This window comes from Panthera tigris, chromosome B2 (genome assembly GCF_018350195.1).
Source record: "Panthera tigris isolate Pti1 chromosome B2, P.tigris_Pti1_mat1.1, whole genome shotgun sequence".
Lineage (NCBI taxonomy): Eukaryota > Metazoa > Chordata > Mammalia > Carnivora > Felidae > Panthera > Panthera tigris.
Window position 1 is genome coordinate 64,186,493 of NC_056664.1, and position 6,181 is coordinate 64,192,673.

Genomic DNA, 6,181 nt, shown 5'->3' on the forward strand with positions numbered 1-6,181 from the left:
AGAGAAAGAGAGAGACAATCTTAAGCAGGCTCCATGCTCAGTGCAGAGCCCAAAACGGGGCTTGATCCCACGACTGGGGGATCATGACCTGAGTCAAAATCAAAATTCAGCTACTCAACCAACTGAGCCCCCAGGTGCCCCGAGAAATAACTTTTAAAATGTTCATCAGTTTAAAAAAATAATACTTTATAGAATGTTTTTGAAATGACACAATTATAATGAGCAGACTAGTGACTGTCAGGAATTAGAGATGGTGGAGAGAAGAGGGGGGGAGTAAGACCATAAAGAGTGAGATCTTTGTGATGATGTAATAGTCTCTATTTTAATTGCAGTGGTGCTTACATGAATCTATACATCTAATAAAGTGGTACAGAACTACACACATACATTGTTTTCTAGTTTTGATAGGGTACTATAACTTTGAAGGATGTAACTATTGGGGGGAAACTGGATGTACATAGGATCACTCCATAGTATTTTTGCAACTTCCTAAAAACCTACACTTATTTCAAAATAGAAAGTTAGAAAACAACTATACAACCTACCACAATCATCTAGATCATTTTACAAGTTAGCTCAGTATCATTTAACAACTATTTGCCAAGGTTAAACACACATAGTGATTGCCTCTGATCATTTCTGTAATGAAGCAGGATTATAAACAAATAAACTTAAAATGTTTCAAAAAAAAAAAAAAACAACTATTGAATGAAGGGCTAGGGATTTGGGGACTAAATGAATAAAGTAACCTTACAAAGTTAAAGTAACCTAACAGTCATTTTTTGGCAAGTAATAGTGAAAACCTCAAGTCTTTAAAAAGGTAACTCTGCTAGTTTAAGGGATGAAATTTCCTCGTCTTTTTCATCTTGTAGGAACACCTATTGCCCCGTTAGTCATTCAAAAACTTACACAATGGGTCCTAGGATCTTGTGTTTACTTAGGTTTCAGGAGGGTAATCCTCAGGAAAGAACTTCAGAATCTCTCATGTTCATTGTCATGGTAGTCAGTGCTACACAGCTAAATTGTTTAGTGTACTTGGCTGGTGGATTTGGAAATTCCCACAACTGAATTTAAACATGAGAACCTGGAAAATTTGGTGATTGCATATACAGAGAGAGCAAAGTATACATGGATGATGGAGTGACTTTACAGAGTCATAGTGTCTGAGGGACAATTAACCTTAAAAAAGGTGAAATCATATACCAACTTACACCATGAATACTATAAGGACAGTCAGAAATTAACTAACACTCAGGACAAATTAGCATTCTTTAGCTAACATTATTGTTAACAGTCTGTTGGCATAGTATGAATCTCAGAATTAAGGAAGGTAGAAAAGAGGCCATGAGCTCATGATATTTTAAGTTGCAGACCAAATGCATGGACCAGAGAATGACAGGAACTCTTCTTCCACATACTATTAATCTTGGATTAATCATAGACATCAAGATTGTACTTCTTAAGTGCTTTCATTACTATTACAAAACTAAAAGGCAAACCAAGAAACTAAGTTTAGTTTTCTGCAGGTCATGGAATACCAAGAGACATAATAAATGAAAAAAAAATGACCTATTGGGTCAGAGAGACCTGGATTTGAGACATATATCTGGCACCAACAGGCTATAGGAGTTTGAGCAAGTTATTAGGTAAACTATTAAGTTTAGGATAAATTATATTATGGCTACAAACAACCTCCTTCTCTATCCTCAACCTGAATCTCAAGAGCTTGCCAGGACAAAAATTTCCTTTGTATGTCCAATGCTCGTCCAGCAGAGGGCCACTGTCGAGCATAGTCACTCAAGGATTCAGGTGACAAAAGTTCCATTTTGACAAGGGTTTCACTAACACATGGGGAAAGGAACATAGCAAATTGTATACAAATATGTTCACATTTCACTGACCAAAGCAGGTCACGCCTAAACTAAGAAGATATGGAGAAGTGCAAGCTTCTTAATATGCCAGAAGAGGAGGAGAACTGAAATATTTGTCAACAACCCCACATTTTCTTAACTCCTTCAACCTCATTTTCCTCCCCTGGGAAAAAATGAGACAATAATACTTAACATAGTAGAAGGTACTTGTGCATATCACAAAATGTGCAGGAGCAGATCTCTGGCGCCATGCTGCCTAGGTTGGAATCTCAGTCCTAAGGGTTGTTAGCACAACTTGGGCACTTTTCTTCATTTCTCTCACTTCAGATTCCTCATTTGAAAAATAATATTCATGCCTATTATTTAATTGTGAAAATTAAATCAGTTAATATGAGCAAAAGGTTTAAAACAGTGCCTGGTGCATAATAAGGACACTAGGTATTTACTTTTGTCCCCTAACATGGCTTCTGGAACACAGAGAATCTTTACTGAGGATTGGTGGTTATCATGATGATGATTATCACCAGAACTGGCGCAGCACTGTCTTATTCATAGCTGTGCATACAAAAAGAAAAGTCAATAAAAATCTAATCAGAATCTACTGAGTGCACTGGATTGGATTCTGTAGAACCTAAAAAAGGTTCACTAAAGCATAAGACTTTGCAGCACGTGCAGCAGGTGAGTCCCCACAAAACTAGAAGTTTCTTGAAGGTGGGAATATCTAATTGCTGCCCACTGTTGTGCAGTGCCATCGCTGCACTAGCTTATGCTAGAGCCGAATGAGTATTTGTGGAGTGGGATGAGATGGAAGTGGCCCAGCATAACTGCAGTGACTGCACAGTACAAACAATGTGTAATCAGAGCACACAGGAAGTAAGGTGGAGACTTGGCCTCTTCAGCAAACTCACATGACTAGGCTAGCAGCACTAAAACCAGTTTATTTTAAAATTTAAAGGTGGTTTTAAAGACATGTTGCCCCCCCCCCGCCTTTTTTTTGGATTTACTAAACCTAGGTGTTGAAAGCATCTAGAAATTCAAAGCTTTCCAAGTGACTGAATTACACAGTGAAGTCCTGGAGGCTGGCAGATTCTCAAGTAATGGGCATTACCAAACCGCAGAAATAACTTACCCTGAGACTTGGAGGTTAAAATAGGATGCATTTTTCTCTTTGAGTCAAAAAAGAAGCACGTTAAGGCCATACTTGGTGTTTTGGTGACAAATATTTTGATGAACTCAACATTACAGAATGTTTGGCAGTCACTCGAAGATCATAGGGTATTTTTCTGGTCAGTCTGGAGGCAATTTTTATGCTTTAATTATGATTATTTTTAAGATCATCCAGATCGTCATATTTCTCTCTTTCAGACATGCAGGCTCCTAGGTAGTATACTACAGAGGTGTGTTAAACTGGAGGTTCTAAAGTGTATCATTCAAAAATAAAATTCAAAAGTAAATTATCTGTAAGAATTTGTGAATTTATTTTCGGGGAAAGGGAACTACTTTACTGAAGCCAACATTATTATTTTTTGTTGTTTGGGACTATCCCAAGCCTTATATGTGTCATTTCCAAGTTATTGTGACAACCCAAAGTGCCTACAACCATTTCCAAACACCCTCATGGGGCTGCACTGTTCCCAGATGAGAATCATTAAATGGAGCTTGTTGGTACATGTGACTTGATATGTGAAGGAGTCAAGGTTTTTTAGTTTTGGCTGAATATAAAAGCATCCTTAAACTGGTTTTGAAGTTGAAGTCATTTCTTAAAAACTAAATTTTAAAAGACAATTTTAACAACCACAAAACATTCTTTTGTTGAAAGAAAAGACACAAATTCAATCACAATAACCATTCTCAACCCGAAAAGTAAGAATGCTAAATTTACTACTTGTTTACATTTTTGACTCTGAGTGGTAGAGGGCTTATGTTTCTAACCCAATCCTGTATTACTTGGCTGTGGAAATTCTTTAAGGCATTGCAGAGTCCAGCTGGCTATGTCTCCTTCAGTTCTTGAGTGGCTGCTGACACCTGTGTAACCCTGTGCAAGTCAGTTAACTTTTTGATTCCTTGTCCTTCCCTGAAACATGTATCTGAAGTGGTGTAGCAACATAGCAAGAGCGGAATGAATGCTTCTCAACATTAGCCATTTCACTCTGATCTTTCAGTAATTTGGTGACTAGACTGAGTTGGTACGGTAAGATTTAAAAAAAAATTTTTTTAATGTTTATTTTTGAGAAAGAGAGAGAGAGAGAGAGAGAGAGAGCAAGCAGGGGAGGGGCAGAGAGAGAGGGGGACACGGAATCCAAAGCAGGCTCCAGGCTCTGAGCTGTCAGCACGGAGTGCGATGTAGGGTTCAAACTCACGGATGGTGAGGTCATGACCTGAGCCGAAGTTGGATGCTTAACCACCTGAGCCATCCTGGCGCCCAGTACAGTGAGATTTTTGAGAAGAATGGTGTTCTGTGAAATAGGACAGTATCTTAAAGAAAATAGGATGTTTGTTTAAAAGTCAGTTTGCTGTGTGAACTTATGGATGGTTGAACAGTTTGTGCCAGTTTCAGAGGATGTTCCTCAAGATGTATGCTGTTACTGTGTTTTGAGAGAAAGATTCTCTGGGAGGAAGAATTTCTCTTAGTGACTGCTTGACTAAGAGTTCTACCTGTCTAATTCAAGATCAGATGATAAAGCCTTAATTTTAAAAATTTAGTTAAAAAACTTATTAAAGTATAATACATAATCAGAATATTGCAAAGATAAATTTCAGTTTGAAGACATTTCATGAAGTGACACACTTGTGTAACCAGTACTTAGACCAAGAATCAACATATTACCAGCATCCCAGAAGTCCTGTCCTTCATGCCCAACTACAGTCACTGGTTTCCCACCCTGCAAGGTAACCATATTCGGCCTTCTACCATCATATATATAGATCAGATTTGCCTGTGTTTGAAATTAATATAAATATATACCCTTTTTTTGTGTCTGGCTTATTTCATTCAGTTTTATGTTTTGAAATTCAGTGATAATTTCATGTGAATTGTACATTGTTCATTCTCAGTGCTGTGTGGTATTTGGTTGTATGAATGTATAATTTATAAATCCTACTGTTAGTGGGTATCCGTGTAGTTCCCAGTTGGGCTATTACAAATTATACTGCTATGAGCATTCCTAGGTCATTTCTTTTGGAGAGCATTCTACAGATTTCTGTGGGATAGAAGACAAGAGCTGGGACATAGAATATGGATATATCTAGCTTTAGTAGATACCACCAGTCTTCTAAGTGGTTGGGTCCCAGCGAATGCTTCCATTTGTAGTGTTTATCCACATCCTTGCCAACACTTTTTTCTTTTTAATTTTACCCATATTAGTAGTTGTGTCTTGGCACTGAGCTGTGATCTCAATGTGCATTTACTTGATAACTAATGAGGCTGAGCAACTTTTTATGTTAATTTCTCATTTGCATATCCTCTTTTTGTTCAAGTCTTAGCCCATTTTTTCTGGTAGGTTGTCTGCTCTATTAATTTGTAGGAATTCTTTATATATTCTGGGTGGATACAAGTTGTTTGGTATTTTTGTTGCAAATATATTCTCTATACATTATATTTTCATTTTCTTTTCTTTAAAAATTTTTTTAAGGTTTATTTTTATTTTAGAGAAAGACAGAGCTGGAGCAGGGGAGGGGCAGAGAGAGACACAGAATCTGAAGCAGGCTCCAGGCTCTGAGTTGTCAGCATAGAGCCTGACATGGGGCTCGAACTCATGAACCGTGGGATCTTGACCTGAGCCGAAGTTGCATACTTAACTGACTGAGCCACCCAGGTGTCCCTATCTTTTCATTTTCTTGATGATTTTTGATGAATGGAAATTCTTGATATTATTTTTTTCTTTCCACTAGTGTTGTCTTGTGAGTTTTTAAAGGAATTTTGCCCACTCCAAGGTCATAAAGATGTTTTTTCCCCTAGAAACTTAATTATCTTTCATATTGAGATCTACAATCCATCTGGAATTGATTTTTATGCATGGTGTGAGGTAGAGGCTAAAAATTCATATTTTTCAATAAGGGTATTAAATTAACCCAATAATGCTTATTAAAAAAGACCATCTTTTCCCTAATGTAATCTATATCATTTTCTCATTATGGTGTCTCTCTGCTGTTTGTCCATCCATTGTCTGTATTTGTTGCTACACAAATAGCACACTACTTTAGTTACTATGACTTTATGATAGATCTTGATTTGTGGTAGGGTAATTTCTCCATCTTTTCTGCAGGACTACCTTGGCTATCCTTTTGCCATTTAAATTATAAGTTTTAGA